We start from the raw sequence: 20,888 nt of genomic DNA, 5'->3' as shown, positions 1-20,888 counted from the left end.
CAAATGCAAAGAAGGTAATGGGCTTGACAATGGCATGAGGTAAAGCATAAGTTTCTTTAGATACGATGGTTTGGCAAGTCCTCTCATAGGCAGTGTTTTTGAACAGAGACCTGAAGGTTGAGAAAGAACCAGTCACCAATAGATCTGGTTGAAGAATGTTTCAGGCAGAAGAAAGAGCAAGGTTAAAGGCCCTGAGGGAAAAAGGAATTTCAGGAATTGAAAGGAAGTGTAGCTAGAGCTCATTGCTGTGTGTATGTGGGTGAGGAGGCATGAGATATGCACAACTCAGAGATGGCTGAGATTATTTTGGTCACTATAGTTTCCCAGTCAGTTCAGCTATTATGTCATGTCATACTCAAATGCCTCAGCTTTATGACCTGAGATATTAAAATAATAACATTGTATATCTCTTATAAAACCATTCCCTTTCTATTGATTTTTGTCCACAGAGATCATCATAGTGTTATTATGATTTCCATTTAGTACTTACTCGTCCTTACTGGTTTGTTCTACAATCAATACTCTGTGTAGAAAGCAGAAGCCATCTTTATTTCTCTTATCTCTTTTTTGGTAAGCATGAGGGAAGAGATCTCTCTTGCACTGGGAAACAAATTGCTGTGGAAGTACAAGTAATAACATCATGTTTCTCTGGTACATACTAGCAAACTACATTATTTGGAAACCGTCATTTTTGCTTTCAGCCAAAACTTTGTAATATCCAGGCATTTCCAACTGGCTGCCTTCTTTAAGGAAAAGCTGAGTCCTGAGGCCATCCTCCCTTGAACCAGACAGCTGCCCTTTAAATCAAGTGAACTAATCATTGATTTGCTCTTCTGACTACATTTAGCTTGAAAAATGTCCATTAAAAAAATCACTTACCCAAATATCTTTCCATGCTATAATAGCTTTCCACTTTTATGAATGATTATCACTGTTAACATGCATTATATAACTTGTATACATGTACTAAATGATTATTTTACCTTATGCTTTTAACTATCTTAAGAAGTTATTTCACAGAATTGTTCTTGTTCATTTCCAAGTGCTCATAAGTATTGTCTTATATATTTTTGTCCATTCCTCTGCCAAAACTGGATACTAAATAACTCAGTAAATGTGCTTCCTCCTTTCCCAGTTAAAAAAAACATAAACCTTTATAAAATACTACAAATATAAGTATACTTTAAAATATATATTCACAGCTAGAACTTAGAAAACTTAGGCACATAATATAATAGTAAGAGATGACAGAAAATAAAGACTACTCTAGCCCAGTTGATTTCTATCTGTGTTATACTTGAGAATCATTCATTTGTTCTTTTAACCTATAGTCAACTAAGTATCCATTATATGCCAAGAGAGATTTCAGGTACTACAATAAAATTGCTACAGTGGAGTGATGTAAAAACTCCAAGAAGAGAATATAATAAAGGCAGCCCAAATCTGATGGTAAAGGTCAAAAAAGATGACTTTCAAAGAGGTAGGCTTTAAGAAGATACTTGAAGCAGGAGTTATCCTTTTGCAATCTAAGGCATGTATTCCAGGGAGAGGGAACAGAATATATAAAGGTATAATGTCATTACTGAGCATGGTATATATGAAATAGAAAAAGTAGTTCTCTTTTTTTGTATCAAGAGAAGTAATAAGTTTGGAGGCTTTGCAGGGATCAAATGTGAAGATTATTACATGCCAAACAAAGGAAGAATTCTGGATAATTTTTGCATAATACAAGAAAAATTACCAAAACACTTGTGGTAAACACTGAACATGACCAAAAGTAGATCTTGGTGAGAAATGAGACCTTTGTCTTGAAATACTGAGAGCCTGAACTAAGAAAGTTTCTTGGAAATGGAGAAGGGAGAATATAAATAAGAATCCTATAGGAGGAAAATAATCAGAATTTGGTAATTAATTGTGTATTGTCAGTAGAGGAAGTATTTTAAAGTACATTATTGGGGGGATGCCTGGGTGGCCAGTGGTTGGGCATCTGCCTTTGGCTTAGGGTGTGATACAGGGATCTAATTCGAGTCCCACATCAGGCTCCCTGCAAGGAACTGCTTCTCCCTCTGCCTGTGTCTCTGCCTCTCTCTCTCTCTCTGTCTCTCATGAATAAATAAATAAATCTTAAAAAAATAAAGTACATTATTGGGTTTTGGCTTGGGAAATAAATATATGTTCACCAAGATATAAAGACAGATATTTGAAGAAAGAAAGATTATAAATATTTTTTATAGTTGTTAAAATTGAGGTACCTATATAACATCTAGGTTTTGGAGAGAACCAAGTTAGATTGCCATGTTTAACTTAAAAGAATCAACAGAAATTCCATATTATTCAAATTAATTTCCTCTACTCATGATTCTGAAGCTCAGGAGAGATGTCTGGGCTGGGAATATAAATTATGGACTCCAGGAATATGATTGAAAAAAATCCATAGTTACCATTTTGATGTAGAAATAAAGCCTGAAAATAAAACCTATTGGAATACTGAATTATTTCAATTCTTAGGTATATATAAAAAGGAATCCTGAAAATACACTGAAAGTGAGTATCTATAGGTATGGAAGGAAAACATGGAAAACCATGGAGTTAGAGAAATCTGGGAGGTAGTAGCCAGTCTCAAGAAGATGTACGGCTCCCTTTGTCAGATTTCTGAGCTGTTATCATCAAGGATGATAACTGAAAAGTTTCCTGGGCATGACAAATTTGAAATTATTTAGTGATCTAAATGAGGAATATATCAGTTGAGTGTTGAAACCAGCTTAGACTTTAAAGGAAAAGATGTCTTATGTTTTTTTTTTTTTTTAATTTTTAAAGATGTGGTAAACTTGAACATAGTTATATGATGCAGAAAGACATATACGGTAAACTAAGGGTTACTGCAAATGGAAATTTTTCTTAGGCAGAGGAGATGGAACAGAGGGTAGGGATGCAGATAAAATTTTTAGGGAGGGGCAAAGTATCTTTTTGCCTCATCAAGTAAGAAATACATGCATTGGGTTTTGAGCACATTGCATCACTAAGTAGGAAATTGACAGAACTCAAGTTCATTTTTTGATAGAAACCAAAGGCTTTCCCTTAGGAGAATTACTGTAGGGGTAGGATTATTGGCTTGAAATGCAACTTTGGAATCAGCATTAATATAATAGAAAAAGGAAAAATCTGACAAAAGGCCATCACTATCTCCCTTTCCACATGATAGACATCATTGTTCAGTCAGCACTTTCTCAACTGAGCTCAACTTCATCTTTGAAGTCTTTGTCTACCCTTAGTCCATCCAGGTGGCCACCACCAGTGAGCCAGAACTGTGGTAAGAATAGAGGTCTCAATATTATCCTGTGGAAAAGTGAAGGAGCTGACTACTGATGGGTTATAGGAATAGCATTTGATTTGGCGGTCACTGCTTAGATGGAATACACTTAAACTTCAGTGATTTCAGCTAGTACAGTTACAGTTTTATTTTATTTTATTTTTGTTGTTGTTGTTTTTAACTTGCTTTAGCAGCACTCACCAGTTTGGGCACAAGGGAATGGGAAAGTGTGTAGGTTTTGCAAAAAGATGAGGCAAATGGCCAGAGAGGTGAGAATGTTGATGATATTGACAAGTGATAAATGGAAGTGATGATAGTGGAGTCTGGGCTGGCTAAATAAGGACAAGAAGTTTGGAGGACAATTATACACTTAGGAAATTGAAGCACTGGAGAATAGAGTACGTTCAATGAGAACAAGAGAGTGAGGAACTCAAAAATAAAAGACTGTGTTAGAGAATGAAACAGAGCTAAAGAACTCAAGAATGGACAAAAAGAAGGATCCTGGAAATGGTCAGATAAGCAATACTAGAGGCTAAAATCATGTAAGTTAAATATTCTAAGGAAAAATTTGTTAGATGTTCCCCAAAATGAGAGCTGGAGTTGGAGTATGGACAGAGATAGTACTAATGTCCCTCATGGATATGGGTAAAGTATTGGTACATCAGTAGGAAACCATACGGGTTTTAACAAATGAAGGGATTTTGCTTAGGAGGTGAATGAAGTAGGATAAAAATGGCAAATGACACCTAGATTAATGCTTCCTTCACCTCCTTGCATACATGGTCCCTAGAGCACTATTTTCAAATTTGATAACTATGACCTACAGTAAGAAAATTATCCAAAACAAAATAAAGTTATTTGACTTCATTAAAAAGAATACATAAAGGCACATACACATACCTGTGTGGGCACACATGTATGCACTTACATAAACAGCATAGCCTAAATGATTCTCCAAACAATATTTACTAATTATGATCTGCTGTGATAGTTTCTATTTTAATCTATCCTATTGTATTTTGTTGTACAACATAAATGGTGGTGTAAACACACCACTGGGGGCTTCAACATGCACAAATGGGTTTACAACCTGCATCTTAGCAAACTGAGCTGGAATGTGAGAGGTGCAGGACAGCATGTCAAATGTGGTTCTCTTACAAGCAGCTTTCAAAACAGACACAGGCATACAAAAAGTCTTTGGATGAGAGCACATAGAAGCACAGAAACATAGCATCAATGGAGGTAGAAAATTTGAGGAGGTTCTGAGTTGAGGAATGACCCTAATTTTCAGAGTATCAATTGTGCTGTAGTGTGTAGAGATTCTTTAGAATCTCAGAGTATCATAGACAGTGAAAAAATGGCTGTCTCTAATCCCAATGAAAGAAAGAAAGCATGATACTTATACTGTATATGATTTTGAGAATTCCAGGAATGGGATTGACTACCAAGTGTAGAAGAAAAAGTGGTGAATGTGGTTAAAAATCCCTGAGCTTCTCAAAAAGTATAGATTTCCAGACCTACAGGAAATTAAAAATTTAAAAATCAGATGTACAAGTTTGGACTGATAAAATGTAATAATCAATTAGATTTTAAAAATTGAGGGGCATCATGGTCAGCAGAACCCCTACAAAAAAGTATTTGTTTATTGAGTAATTCATTTTTCCAGGTACTGATATTCTTCACAGCAACTTTATAAATATTGTTATCATGGCCATTTATACATGAAGGGACTGTATAACTTGCCAAGGTTACACAGCTAGTGTAATTATGGTGACAGACAGGGCTTGATTGCTAAAGAAGACTTATAGCATCTAAAGTAACAATGGTTATGAAGTTATGGTTTATAGCAGGATAAAGATACAATAAATACAGCAACAGCATTAAAGTAAGGATATGTATCCAATTTTGATGAAGATGTGGAATAACTGTAATGCTCAGGAATGTAAATTGGCATAGCTACTTTGGAAAACTGGTAATATTCCTTAATGCTGCACTGCCCAATAGTAGTTAGTGATCATATTTGATTATTGAATACTTGGAATATGCTTAGTCCAAATTCCTGTGAATATAAAATGCACATTGAATTTTGAAGACTTAATATGTAAACAAGAATGTAAAATATCTTATCAATAATTTTCCTATTGATGACATGCTGAAATGATAATATTTTGGATATACTGGATTAGTAAAATGCATGATCAATTATTATTTTCACCTTTTTAAATACTTTTTTAATGTGGCTACTAGAAAATTTTAAATTACCTATGTGACTTTACTTAACTATATTTCTATTAGACAGTACTAACCTAAAGCTAAGATTCATCATTTCATTCCTGGGTATATTCCCAACAGAAATGTGTATTTCTGTGTAGTAAAAGTTAAAGAATGTTTGTAGCAACATTATGCACAATAGCTAAAAACTAAAAACAACCCAAATATCCTTCAATTATGAAATGGATAAACAGTGGTGTGATTATAATAGGAAATATTATTTAGCAACAAAAATGAATAAACTACAACCATAAGCAACAACACCAACAACATCAAAAGGTAAGGATGTGACAAAGGCAGCCTCCAGCAGGCTGTCTAGAGAAAGCAATGACAGACTTCAGTTATCTTCCTTATAAAGACTTTACTGGAATGAATCTTTTATTTGGATCAGAAATGTGTGCACAGGAATACCTTAGAACTAGGATGATAAATATAGAGTTTCAGTGGTGGTGTCTTAGGCCTACATGAACAGCAGGGTAAATTTCTTGCTATAGAACCTGTTCCAAGGGCAGAACCTTTCAGGGGTCTCACTGAGATGGGGTGTAAGACATCAATCTCACTATAACCAAAAACAATGCTGACAAGCTGATACAACCCCTCTGGAAACTTCTTGGATCCATGATTACCAAACAACACTATTAGTCTGTTTTAAGCCTTGATCAAGAGTCAGTGCTATGCAGCTACATTTCATATTTCATTGAAATAGCTCAGGTCACTTTCAGGCCTACTCTTAAATTCACCTTCACAGGACATCCAGCAATCAATAAAACTTGTACTAGATTTCAGTTTTTCCCTTATAATCAGCTAAATTAATATGATGCTGCATTACTAAGTTTATAGTATCTTTGTCTTAGTGTGAGATTTATTGAGTTAGCTATGACTTTGCACTAAACAGCATATTTCTGGAGTACTGATTTGTGTTCAACATAGTATGACTTGGTTATACTTAGAAACCAAATATTTTCATGAATGATCGAAAAATCTGGTGATGTTCACACAGGAGAAATAAGACAGAAAAATTCACCTTTCTTATCTCTTCAAGAAACAGAATTGTTTCAAAGGTATCTACCACACATAATCCCAGGAAATTCCAAACCTCTGATTGAAATGGCATATTAAGTGTGCTTAAAAATTAAAATTAGATAAGGCCTACAGATTTTACATTTTACAGAAACCTAGAAACTATATATATATTTTTTATTCTGGAGTAGAGTTAACAACACTTTCTGTAATGATAGAAATGATCCATAACTGCATTGTCCTGTATAGTAGTTACTAACTACTTCTGGTTAGTAAGCAAGCACTTGAAATATGGCTAATTTGAGGAACTGAATTTTTAATTTTGTTTAATTTTAATTATTTAAATTTATATAGTCATACATGGCTAGTGGTCACCTATGGGGTAGTGCAGCATATTACTTGACGTAAAAGTGAGTCAACCTGACCAGTTCCAAAAACTGTTACCAAATAGTTGTGCTGTGTGTTTATGTTCTTACAAAAGCATCACCATTAATTACTGTTGAACTGTCAGTTGCTGGGTTGGGATGGTTAAGAACGACAAGTAAAGCAAATGTAACAGTCAAGTCTTTGTTTACTTACTACACAGTAGTAAGTATGTCGAAAAGGCAAAAGAGAAAGGCATTGTTCTTAGTGTTCCATTTATTTTCCCAAAGAATAGCACAAGAAAGGGGTCATATGACATTCACCATAGATTGGGGAATCATCTCATTGGAGAGGAGCTCTGAATAAAGGCACCTACCTTTTTATTGAGCCAGGGTGCTGAGAGAGGGAGAGATGGAAGGGCTAGGAGTGGAACAGTAATGAGTTGAGAGTGGGGGAAAGTGCCACAGCCAAGGCACCCCAATAAAGTGGCCTTGGTGGAGGTATTGCAAGTATTTCAACTGAGGCCCCAGTAAGGAAGCCTTTGAATGGAGCTGCCTGAGTTAAGAATGCAGGTATATGAATGAGCAAGGCTAGCCTAAAGAGAACATGACTCCTTCATTGCAACTCCTCAAGAAAACTGTAATGCCTTAGCCATGCAATGTGTCTAATGTGGGAAGGGCAACTTTTCCCCATGATGCCTGCCAGGCAAAACCTTGTAATTAGTTGCCTATGGTCAGATGTGAAAAATTACATATATGACTTGTGCTTGGGGTGAAACTCCTCAAATATGTATTTTTTTCTTCTAGGAACTACTTGTGTCTGAAATATGAGCAATACAAGATACTCAAAAGCAAATCTCTAAAATGTTTTGGGAAACTGAAAAATTCAAAATGAATTGGTTATTGGTGTTATTGGTATTATTTATTATTGGCTACCCTGGATTTATTTTAGTTTTGCCAATTTGCAACTCCCTTTCTTTGTCCCATTTCTTTCCTAAAGAAGATCTTTCTTCTTGATGAAAACGTACAGCCAAATCATAGTAAAGCACTATCCGAATTCAAACAGCAGCAATGTTGTTTTGTCTAAGAAATAGCTAGAGGGCTTCATCTTTAAAATTTCCTCAGGCTGGCGGACCCCATGGGAGCTTCTTTCAATTTTCTATTAAAATACATGTGAAAATACATCCCTACTATCCAGAACAATCTAAAGATTTAATGCCAACATTTTTCACAGAACTATAATAATCCTAAAATTTATATGTAACCATAGAAGACTGTGAATTAGCCAAAGCAATCTTGAAAGACAAAGCTGGAGGTATCACAATCCAGATTTCATAATATACTACAAAGGTGCAGCCATCAAACAATATGGTACTGGCAAAAAAACTCATAGATCAATGCAACAGAATAAGAGCTGAGAAATAAACCCATACTTCCATGTTCAATTAATCCACAGAGGAGGCAAGAATATACAATGGAAAATAGTATCTTCAATAAATGGTTTTGGAAAAATTGGATCACTTTCCTAAACCATACATAAAAATAATCTCAAGACAGTTTAAAGACCTAAATATAAGATCTAAGACCATTAAACTCCAAGAGATTCCTACCGATATTTCCTTCTAGGACATCAACCGTAGAAACATTTTCCTAGATATATCTCCATTGGCAAGGGAAATTAAGGCAAAATTAAACTATTGGGACTACCCCAAAATAAAAAAACTCTGCACAGTGAAGGAAACCATCAAAATAATGGAAAGGCAGGCCATTGAATGGGAGAAGGTATTCACAAATGATACATCTGATAAGAGGTTAATATCTAAAATGTATAAAGAACTTATACAACTCAACACCAAAAAATAATAAAAAAATGGGCAGAGGACCTAAATAGACATTTTTTCCAAAGAAGACAAACAGACACATGAAAATATGCTTAACATCACTATCAGGGAAATGCAAATCAAAATGACAATGAGATATCACTTAACACCTGTCAGAATGGCTAAAATAAAAAACCACAAGAAATAACAAGAGTTGGTGATGATGTGGTGAAAAAAGAACTCTCAGTGCACTATTGGTGGCAATATCAATTGGTATAGCCACTGTGGAAAATGGTATGGAGGTTTTCAAAAATTTAAAAATAGAAACACCATATGATCCAGTAATTCACTACTAGATATTTACCCCCAAAAAATGAAAATAGTAATTTGAAAAGCTATATGTACCCCTATGTTTATTGCAACATTATTTACAATAGCCAAGATATGGAAGCAGCCCAAGTATCCATTGATGGATGAATGGATAAAGAGGATATGGTATATATATATATATATATATATATATATATATATATCCTATAGAATATTACTCAGCCATAAAAAAGGAATAAGATCTTGCCATTTGTAACAACATGCATAGGCCTACAGTGTATAATGCTAAGTGAAATACGTCGGTCAGGGAAAGACAAATACCATATGATTTTACTCATATGTAGAATATAAGAAACAAAACAAATGGACCAAGAAAAAATACAAAAACAAGACTATTAAATACAGAGAACAAACTGGTGGTTGCCAGAGGAGAGGAGGGAGGAAGGATAGATTAAAAAAAAAATACATGTGAGAACAAACAAAATATTCAAACTGACAGCACTGAAAATTAGGACAAAGAGGCAACCCATTTCTAAAATTGGAAGGATTTCTCCCTAACTATAGGGCTGAGGGAAGAACAGACTGGAGTGCATTACCAGTAGCCCACATCTGATTGCCTCATGTGACAATATTAAGGACAATTTTTATTATTCCTCATCCTCTATCTTGTTTTTTTTTCCCTAGAATAAGTAAATGTCTTCACATGCAAGAAATATGACCAGCCACCATACTGGTAGCATATGCTACACTTTGAGGTAGCCAGAATACAAGCTTCTAACTTTGTATAATTACATTTTAATATATAGAAGACTAATGAGTGGGCAGATAGTGGAGAAAGGGGTTAGGGTCAGTGATACTGTGCATGTTGGGAGGAGTAATCTTCACAATCAGGCATTGAAGATGAAAATGGAAAGAGAAAGAGCTATGGAAGCAAATCTGTATATACTGGAAAATTAAGATTTCCATCTTCATCATTTTAGACTTCAGTTCATCTATACTAGAGGAAGCTTGTGAGTGAGAATTGGGCAAGGAGTTTCACATGCTAATCTGCTAGTCAACTAATAAACTCACAGATAGCAAAGAATTAACTAAATCTCTCCCTAATTTCCCGAATGAATAAACAATCATAATCATCATGAGGACTTATAAAAATATTGTAAAACAAGCTTATTCCAAAGACTAAAAAAATGTTCTTTTGGTAGTCAGATGAAAAATATAATAATTTGGATTAAACAGGGATAGAAATAAATATTGAGTGAACAAGCTGAAATTAAACTCAATAAGAGGAAAAGGAGAGGAATGAGAACAGGAAGTGTTAGGATGAAGGGAGCCTGAAAATGGAATTGCAAAATCCTTATCTGTATAAGAAGTAGGAAAGATTAAAAGTGACATTACAGACAGGGACATTTCAGAAGACAAAACTGTCCCTGAGAAGGAAGGCAAAAAAGTCAAGGAGATGAAATATCGATGGAGCAGCTAAGAAATGTGGAAGTCAGGGAATATATGTAGATAAATTTTGTCAACATAAATAACGTTGCAATATAAAGAGAGTATGCATTCCTGTATTTAAATTTATTTATAGAGTAGTGTTCTGGATTCCAGGGATACAGTGGTAAAGAATATGGGTATGTTTTCTTTTATGATAAGAGGGACAGAAAATAAATGAAAGATTTTTTAAAAAAGAAAATCATCAATATTAATAAGTGCTATGATGAGGACAATACAAGTGATGTGATACAGGACAAAGTGACCAGATGTCACTTAAAGTTGGGAGGTCAGGGAAGGCCCCTCTGAGAAGACAGCCTTTAAACCAAGGCAAAAGCAATAAGCAAAAAAAGGTCAGAGACAGGAATAGTGAGGAACATTCTGGAAAGAAACAATAGCTGTTGAAAAGATACTAAGACTGGAAAAGCTGGTATATTCTAGGAATTGAAAGAAGACCCTATATTTTGACTACACTAAGCAAGAGAAAGCAGAAGCAGATCATCTAGGACTCTGTTAGCCAGGATGAGGACTTCGGATTTAACTGCCAGTACTTTTGTCATTACTACTGAAAGATTTTTAAATATCAGGATTGACAAAAATAAGAAAACATTTTTAGCAAAAGATCAGTTAAGCTTCTGTGGAAGAACGGAACATAGGGGGAATACCTATGAGATTTTTAATGAAGTTACTGAAGCATTGTAGGTAAGATATAATATACCAGTGTGTTGGCAGTGAAGACAGAGAGAAGTAAACATATTTAGGTTGTGCTTTGAAGGGACAATTCAAACATATGTTTATATACTGGATGTGGGATATAAGGAAAGATAAGAAACTGAGGTTCCATGTTTTTGTCCTAAGCTGCTAGATGGATGATCAAATATGAGTGCTGGAGTCTAGTAGGTTTGAGTGTTTTTTTTTTTTGTTTGTTTTGTTTTGTTTTGTTTTGTTGTTTGTTTGTTTGTTTGTTTTTTTCCAGTGGGAATGGAGACCAAGGGTGCTGTTTATGAGGCTGGTTACATTTGGGATCCAAGCTAAAACTGAGATGCCTGTGAGATATCAGAGTAGAAAGAGTCAATTAACTATTGCATGTAAGCCTTAAGTGTTTAAAGGAGCCCTCTAGACCAGAAATACAGATTTGTGAGTTTAATAGATAAAAATTCAGTCAGGAAAAATACACAATCTACCATCGAGTAAAACACTGTAAGAATCTGCATTATTAAGTAACAGAATCTAACAGAGCAGTATCTGTAAGAGTATGGAAATAAATACATTGAGGATCAATAACTGATAACATGCCAGATTATGATCCTATATGAAGGCAAGAATAAGCAATTCCAGACATGTACAAAAGATAAAAGTATTATACCCCCACCTTTAAAAGAGAACACTTGAAGTCATGCTTCCAAGTAGCTGAAAATGAATAAAAATTTAGTATTCTGTAAAGATGATGCTGTAGTTTTAGACTCCCCTACTAGAAATATATCCTAAGAAAATAAATTGAAATATGGATGCAAATTTATGCACAAAAATGTTCATCCTAGAATTTTTGTTAATAATCAACATTATAATCGACGTTAGGAGAATGTGCATATGGTGGAACACTAGGAAGACATTGAAAATTATGTTTATGAATAATTTAAATTACATAGAAAAATGATTATGAAACACAGTTAAGTAAAAAAAAAAGCGGGATACCAAATTATAGGTACAGTATCTCTGTCAATAGGTGTAGAAAAACATCCTGGAAGGGAAAAATTTTAATATTATCCACGTTTGCCTCTGGGATATGGAATTACTTTTCCTGTTTCATTGTTATTTTTTGTACTTTCTAAGACTTCTAAATCAGCATTACTTACATAAATAGAAAATTACATAAGTAGAAAACTACATAATTAGAAAATTACATAAAAAGTTTAAAACTTAAAAAGGCAATATAAAGCCTAAGAAAACATGGGATAATTGATATAATTGATATTTATAATTGATATAATTGATAAAAATTCAATATGCATTACTGTTTCAAATATTTAAAAATAAAAGTAAATATATGACTGGGAAGACAATTGCAACTAAAATAATAATGTCACTATTAATAGGAGTTGGAGAATGCTATGAATTTCAGGTTACTTGTGAGTAGGGAAATAAACACAAAATTCCAACAGTAAGTGATGGAACTCCCTTCAAGACTGCAAGTTTATAAATGCAGAGATTAATGCAAAGAGGGAAGAGTCTGAATGGAGCACAGCTAGTGAAGAGAAGAAGGCAAAGTTCAGGAAAAAAATAAAAATCAATCCCAGAAAGAGAAAATCCAACACTAGGTGCCAAAACACTAAACACAAATTAGGGACTTGTATAGTTCCTCACACTGGCCTGATCATTACTATTGGGAAAGAAGGGGTAACCTGTCTCTACTTGGTAGTAATGGGGGATGAAAAAAAAAAAAGTAAGAGAAGAAACTATAAGTCCTGCAAAAACATCATAGAGCCATGAAATAAGCCAGTCTACCCTCCTTCTGCATCATCAATACCAACCGGTAGTGAAACTACACATCACTATACTGGCATAAGAGAACACTGTAAATACCCTGTCCGCAAATGCCTCAAAATACAAAAGCAAAATCAGAGCACTTCCATATTAAACCACTCAACAAAGAAAACAGAAGATGGTTCATCTGTTAGAAAGTTTCCTATGTATCCGGTCAAAAGGAGAACAAAACAGTCTCAAATAAATTAAGTAGTCTTACACAATCAGGTACCTTAAAAAGTATAGACTCTGAATTCAATAATTAAGAATAAAAATATACAAATACCAAACAAGGTGAAGTTCAATGAGAGTTGAGAGAATTCAGGAAAGAAATTAAAGAAAAAAATAATAAGTATTAGAAATAAGATAACTCTAAGAGGGACATTAAAAAGAAAGCAGGAAAATAACAAGGAATATAAACATGACAAAAAAAAGCTAGGAAAAATGTGGTTAAAATAGAAGGCATACAAAGAAAATATAACTGAAATCCATTAAGAAGAATAAAAAAACAATGGAACTAATAGAACAATAGTTTAAAATTTTTCAAACAAAAGCCAAATGCCCAAATCAATATATTGAAAGGACTCTGTGTCCCCTGGAAAAACTTAGATCAGAGCAAGCACTCCATGATATACTAAGGTAAAATTACAGGCTTTAAAGACAAATATTTTTTGTGCCTAACAGAAAAATGAGTAAATTATTTGTAGGAATAAGAAAGCAAGATGGACACCAAAAATTTCAAGGGCACATCAACTCTAGCAAGGTTGACGGTAGAGAAAGTTTCAAAAAACTCAAGAAAATATAGTGTGAGTCAATGATGTTACTCTAGCCATACTGTTCCTCAAGTATCAAAAGTATGAAATCTTCTGAAGAAGTCTGTTTAAGGATGAGCTCCACCCTGGAAAACTCAACAAGTGTTAAGTATGTAACATGTTTAATTTTAGATGTAAGACTTAAAAAGGATCAAGGACATGGTGGATGAATAATATATAAACATATATTTCTGAAAGGTAGGAAGAATGCAACTAAGAAGCAGGAGAAAAAGGGTTAAGTAGAAATACGTTTGTTTCTACTTTTATTAATTTTTATGTAAGGGTTGAATATTAAAGAATGCCATTTATTTATGTATTTATTTACTTATTTTGAGAGCAAGAGAAAGATGGGAGGGGGAGAGATAGAGGAAGAAAAAATCTCAAGCAGATTCCTCTGAGTTCGAAGCCAGAAACGGGGCTTGATCCAAATAATGCCATTTAAAACTGGCAATGCATATAGAAAAAAGATCACATTTAAAATGGGTATTAAGGGCACTATAAAAGGTATGACTACAAAAATATTTCCTATTTTAAGGCCCCTGAGTGGCTCAGTCAGTTACGTGTCTGCCTTCTTCTGCTCAGTTCATGATCTCAGGGTCCTGGGGTCTGGCTCCCTGCTCAGTGGAGCTTGCTTCTCCCTCTCCCTCTGCCTGTCACTCCCCCTTCTTGTGCTCCATCTCTGTGAAATAAATAAATAAAATCTTTAAATAAACCCAAAAGTAATTGCTATTTTAAAATGTACAAATTTTCAGAGGCACCTGAGTTTCTTAGTCAGTTAAGCATCTGACTCTTAAAAAAAAAAAAGAATTCACTTACTTATCTGACAGAGAGCACAAGGGTGGGAGGTTGGTGAAGAGGTAGAGGGAGAAGCAAACTCCCTACTGAGCAGAGATCCTGACGTGAGGCTTGATCCCAGAACCCTTTGACTGTGGTCAAAGGCACATGAGCCATGTGCCTTAACTTGACCTGACAGCCACTCAGGCACCCCATCTTCTGACTCTTGATTTTGGCTCAAATCATGATTTCAGGGTCATGTGCCAAGCACTGTTTTTGGCTCCAGGCTCAGCAGGGATTTCTGCTGGAGATTCTCTTTATCACTCCCTCTGCCCTCCCCCTCCCATCTCTCTCTCCAAAAAATAAATAAGTCTTTAAAAAATTAAATAAAATGTACAAACTTTCCTAAATACCCAAGCAAACACATAACAGTGAGGAGAAACAAAGTAAATATAATATGCAGAGTAAGTATGATATAAAGCGATAGATTTGAGACAAAGCATATCAGACATAGCAGTAATTATGAATGAGCTTAACTGACTAAAGAAAAGGATTTCTAAACTGTTAGAAAAACCTAACCATGTATATGGCATGTCTAAAGCCAATTGAGTCAAAAGGCTACAAAATTAAGAGATAGTTAAAAGTATGCTGGGAAACTGAAAGTAAGCAACCAGATAGACTAAGGAAAAGTAAGCCAAAAAGGAAAAAAAAAAAAAATGAAAACATTCAGTGAGATAAAGAATGCTTTTTATTGCTTAAAGTTGTGATTTACAAGGAAGAGTTAACAGATTTGAATATCCATATTAAGGCATAATAAGAATCCATGAATCCACATTGAGAGATATTCAGATTGATAGATATTATGATAAATGATAGTCAGGCAGACAGATGAGGTGAGGGAAAGCTTTCTTATGATGAAATGTCAACTAATATGAAAGAAATAATGTAGAAAATTACAGTTTTACAATTATCATAGTAAAAACTGATGCAGGAATAATTATTCATTAAAGTTAGCATCCTGGAGGATGATCAGGTTTGATGAGGGCAGGATATTGAAACAGTCTTAGAATTAATAAAAATTTCTACAGTTAAATTATATTAATGCATATAAACTATACTGTGCAGAAACTAGATAATCCCTTTATGAAGTATCAATGTATATCATGTATTTGGAATGTGACACCTTAAAGACCAATTCTAATTGAGGGAGACACACTAAAATACTGCCCTTATTCTTGAAATATATCAACGTTATGAAAAATAAAGACTAAGAATAATTTCCAGATTAAAGAAGACTAAAATATATTATATAATGCAATATGAGTTCCTGGATCTATCTTGAACTGGAAAACAAATACTATAAAGGATATTATTGAGGTAACTAAGAAATGGTCTGTAGGTTAGATAGAAGTATTATATTGAAATTAAATTACCTGAAATTGAAAAATAAGTGATATTCTATCTCTGAAGGTAAGAAGAGCTGTGAAGAAAACTAAAAGAAGAGCAGTGTTGAGGTGATTTGGTAGTAGAGTGAGGCAGTCCTCATTCTTGAAGACATATGCTAAAAATGGCTAGAGATTCTGGTTTAATGCAGTTTCTTGATATGTTTTCATTTGGTAATGAGGAATCTATGGAATGCTGTTCATATATTATGACCTGAACCTGGAATATAAACATGTTCTCAGAACTTCACTGAATTGGAATATTTGGGGTCAGCAGTGAAAGGGAAGACTTAAACCCTGTGCCCACTACTAATCCAGCCAAATAACATGATCCTGAGGTATCTGGAGAGACCTTTCCTTAAATATGGACATTTAAAACAGAAAATGCACCAATCCGTCACAAATATACAAATAGGAATCCTTTGTGTGTGGTTTGAAATATCCCTGCTTTCAATACAGAGAAAAAAGTGAAAAAAATAATATATACAAGTGTGAAATGATCCCATCATTTTCAGTGTTCTGAATTTTATATGTGAAATCAATTTTAATGCATTAATTTTTTGTTCTTTCATTTAAAAGGCATTCATTGAGCCCTTTTGAGGTGTTAGATTTCAAACTGCAATGCTTCTGATTATTACATGCTTGAATTATTTTTCTTGTCTCCATTTCTAGTATTAGTTCAATCCTTCATGGGTAGTGACTCAAGTACTTCCTAAATGCCATGGCTACTTAAGTTTATCTCCCATATAATCTGTCCAACACATGATCTTCAGATTTTTCTCAAATATAAATCTGACCATGCTCCACCCAGTTTTACTATTTTAATAGTTTCCTGGTTTTGTAGGAGAAAGCCAGCTCTATTATCATCGTACACGTTGTTCTCTCCCAAACTTCCTTTGGTTAGTGTAGAATTACTTTGTTTTTGGAACAAACCATATCCACATGTATCTTTACTTAAGTATGCCTCTTTTGGGAGGTTATTTTCCTCATGCTTCTGGGAAGTTGAGGCCTTGATCAAAATGCTCCTTCTCTCATCAAACAATATTAAGAGGTCCCAGATCTGGGCTTTCATGGCACACTAAAATTTGTTTCTAAATTTCTCTATTTCTCTTTCCCTCCTAAATGGACCATAGCTTCTGTGATGCAGGCTTCCCATCTCATCCCAGTGATTTGTACAATATTTGGATCCTATTGTAGTTTTAATAAATATTTGTCAAATTAAAAGATAATATTTACCATGACTACATAATTAAGTCACCTGGCAGAGAAAATAAGATGTTAGAAGAATGGTATATAAAAGAAAATACCCCAAAGATTTAAGAAGCAAGAGCACATGTTGCACAAATGTCTGAATGCATGTACCGCCCATTAAAAAGTTTCAAATTGTACCTAATGATACTCCATTAACAACACCCAAGATGATTTTGAAAACATTAAAGATGTTGGACAGAATTAGACATCTGGCTTGAAATAATTCCAGTGGGATACGGACAGGCAATCTCTTTGAAGTAAAAATGTTTATGCAACACAGAAGGATTATCAAATACCCTACCTACTGCCGAAGAGTGGCTGCAGCCAAATATTAAATAATGTGAAAGAGAAAATGAGGCTGCAATTCTCTCAATGGGATATAAACCAAGAAAAGGCCTTGTTTCAGACGTGTATTTGGACACAAGCAATGCATTCATTCAGTAGTATTACACAAAACAAAAATGAACAGAAAATACAGTTTTACATTTCAAAAATTTAGCTCACAGTAATACCTCTTTATCATTTTGAGTAATGCTTTGATTTCAGTCAAAGGGAGTATTAAGAAAGTAAGACTTTAATTACTAGGTATGTAACTTTTTCTCTTTATATTGTTTTCATATGTTTTTTTTTTTCTTTAAAGTAGGCCTTTGTGAATACTTCAAATGATTCATTTATTAAAAGCACTTAAGACTATGAGCAGAATAAGAATTATTTTTCATGGCAGTTTCTCTAATTTGCATACATAATGACACTTATCTTTAGCAAAGAGGCTTTTGAGAGGTAAGTAAGAAGTAGATAATGTATAGAATTCATAAGCACCATCAGGACATCTTTATAATCCTTTGTCATCCTCCCTCTGCACTGCAGAATTTGAGTCAAGATTTCTTTCAAACTACATTATAAACAAGTAAAATTCTGTTGGAATTTTACTTCAGTGGCTCAATCAACCCCTCTCCTTGAATAGGCTTCCTGTACATTGAAATTATGGCAGGATTATGACATTTTATTTAATTAATAGTATGAATAGTAACCCGCCCACTTCTATGAGTTACAATCCAAGTTTCTCAGGGCATAATACTACTACTACTACTAATAATAATAGTAATAAGCAATAATCCTTAACATTTATTGAGCAATTACCATGTGTTGGTATTTTATTAAGGGATTTACATATATTTTCTCACAACAGCTCTAAGAAGTGGGAAACATTATCTTTTTTTTTTCTTTTTTTGTGAGGCACAGAAAATCTTTATTGCCACAGAAAGCAAGTGCACTCGTCCCACCTCATCAACAGATTTAAGAGTCACAGAAACGCAGACTTCACATAATAAAGTACAACACAGACTTGGGGAGAAATGGTCCATTGGACTATATTGGCTGTAATACTGAGGTAACCATTTGGCCTTGTTCAGTAAAATACCTCTAACACAATGAAAAAAAATCAACTAGTTATAACATCCAATTCATATATACAATTCAAATAATACTATATATTATTGGCTTCAATGTATAGCAAATTTAATACATTAGTGTTTACAAAATAAAAACTGTATTCTACTGAAATTTTTCTTGTGCTTCCCCCTTATCATTAAGCTTGAAAGACCAGGAAAGTATGATACTTAAGGAAACTTATTTATGGATTTAAAGATGCAGATGCAGTGTGTGGGGCCATGAAAGACAGATAAATATTAACTGGAACATTACCACATCTTTAAAAATTGTTGCTTATTGAAATCTACAAACTTGAACTGTAAGACACAATTAAAAAAACCCACAAAATTTCTCAAAATATATTAGAATGGGAAACATTATCTATATTTTATACATGAGGAAACTCAGTATGTGTGATGACTTTCCCAAGAGCCATGTGAAGTGGAGAAACAGGACATGATCCAGTTTTGGCCCAAGAACTCCCCTCCTCCATGAATATACCAAATCTATACCTATTCTTAGAGCAATTCCTTCTGAAGAAGAACCAGTGACAGACTGACTAGCTTGTGCACAACAAATGATAAAGAGACCACATAGAGAAAAGCAAAAGAGACAGAGACACAGTAATTCGGGGAATCCCCACATCCAACATCACAGAGGGAAACAATAGTACTGAGAGGTTGAGAGCAGATTTGTCTGCTTTGAGGCACAGAAAGAAAGCCACTGTTTAGAAGGGTAACTAGAATGTATAGGAACCAGGCCTAGAACTCTGACAAGCAGCAAAGGAGTTGCTGGCACTCTCTCCATATCAGAGGAGCTGGCTGGCAAATACCACAGTTTCCTCCTTCCACCTTGATAGAACTGGCAGGAGCAAGGTGTGAATGCCATAGCTGGCCTGCTGCCTCCATGAGTCCTGGGCCTCTAGCTCACACTAGCCTAGGATGCCCTGGGCACAGGAAGAAAAAGCCAATTTATAAGAGCAACTAGACTATAAAGGAGTCAACCCTAGAACCCTGCTAAATGTTAAGGGAGCTGTTGTAACTTTCTCTGGGTCAGAGGAGCTGGTGAATACCACAATTTGTTTCTACTTTACCTTAATAGCATGAATGGGAGCAGGATCCAGGCATCCTAGCTGGCCTACCACTTACCTGAATCCCAGGCCCTTAGTTCACACCGGCCCAAGCCTTTCCACTAAGACATCCCTAGAGCAGTGCACACTGGTACACCCCCAGTCAGTGCTCACCAGAACTCCAGGCATTGTGCCAAGGTGACATAGGTACAAAGCAACCCAGAACACTCTGGCCCATGCCACTTGGACTCCAGACGGCATGTTAGGACAATTCCAGCACATACTGCTCTGGGACCTTCTGGCTCATTCCTGTTTTGGTTCTGGCAACCCTGTCAGAGTACCCCCTCCCCCCCAGTTGGAGCACATCAGCCTCATTTCCAGCTACTCTACCAGGGTCCTATCTGCACAGAGAGCCCTGGGACCCTCAATCCACTCCAGCCACAGATCAAGCCAGCCAAAGTCACCAGGTACACACAATCTAACAGGGAATGACCATAGACAAATACATTTCTTCAAGTTTATTTATTTATTTATTTTTGTATATTTTTTTATTGGAGTTCAATTTGCCAACATAGCATAACACCCAGTGCTCATCCCATCAAGTGCCCCCCTCAGTACCCGTCACCCAGTCACCCCAACCCCCCACCCACCTCCCCTTCCACTACCCCTTGTTCATTTCTCAGAGTTAGGAGACTCTCATGTTCTGTCTCCCTCTCTGATTTTTCCCACTCATTTTCTCTCCTTTCCCCTATAATCCCTTTCACTATTTTTTATATTCCCTGAATGAATGAAACCATATGTTTGTCTTTCTCCGAATGACTTACTTAACTCAGTATAATACCATCCAGTTCTATCCATGTTGAAGTAAATGGTGGGTATTCATCTCTTTTGATGGCTGAGTAATATTCCATTATATGCATATACCACAGCTTCTTTATCCATTCATCTTTCAGTGGACACTGAGGCTCCTTCCACATTTTGGCTGTTG

At 35.0% G+C, this 20,888-nt stretch overlaps 2 long non-coding RNA genes across 11 annotated transcripts in view; one reads left to right on the top strand and one right to left on the bottom strand.

The window, feature by feature from the left end:
* The window catches only part of LOC144280994 (uncharacterized), a 37,289-nt gene extending 20,979 nt beyond the window's left edge, over positions 1-16,310 (bottom strand). The window contains exons 1-2 of the long non-coding RNA XR_013349456.1: positions 16,141-16,310; positions 491-615 (exon numbers count right to left, since the gene is read on the bottom strand). This is a non-coding gene — a long non-coding RNA (uncharacterized LOC144280994). The remainder of the gene's footprint in view (positions 1-490; positions 616-16,140) is intronic.
* LOC144280993 (uncharacterized) overlaps positions 1-20,888 on the top strand; it is a 276,878-nt gene that overhangs the window by 242,449 nt on the left and 13,541 nt on the right. For 8 of the 10 annotated variants that reach the window (XR_013349453.1, XR_013349454.1, XR_013349455.1 and 5 more), the window contains one exon: positions 18,637-18,790. This is a non-coding gene — a long non-coding RNA (uncharacterized LOC144280993). The remainder of the gene's footprint in view (positions 1-18,636; positions 18,791-20,888) is intronic. The other 2 variants (XR_013349445.1, XR_013349450.1) reach the window with 1 other exon arrangement.

Source organism: Canis aureus, chromosome 12 (assembly GCF_053574225.1).
Source record: "Canis aureus isolate CA01 chromosome 12, VMU_Caureus_v.1.0, whole genome shotgun sequence".
Classification (NCBI taxonomy): Eukaryota; Metazoa; Chordata; class Mammalia; order Carnivora; family Canidae; genus Canis; species Canis aureus.
This window is presented reverse-complemented; position numbering and strand designations above follow the sequence as displayed.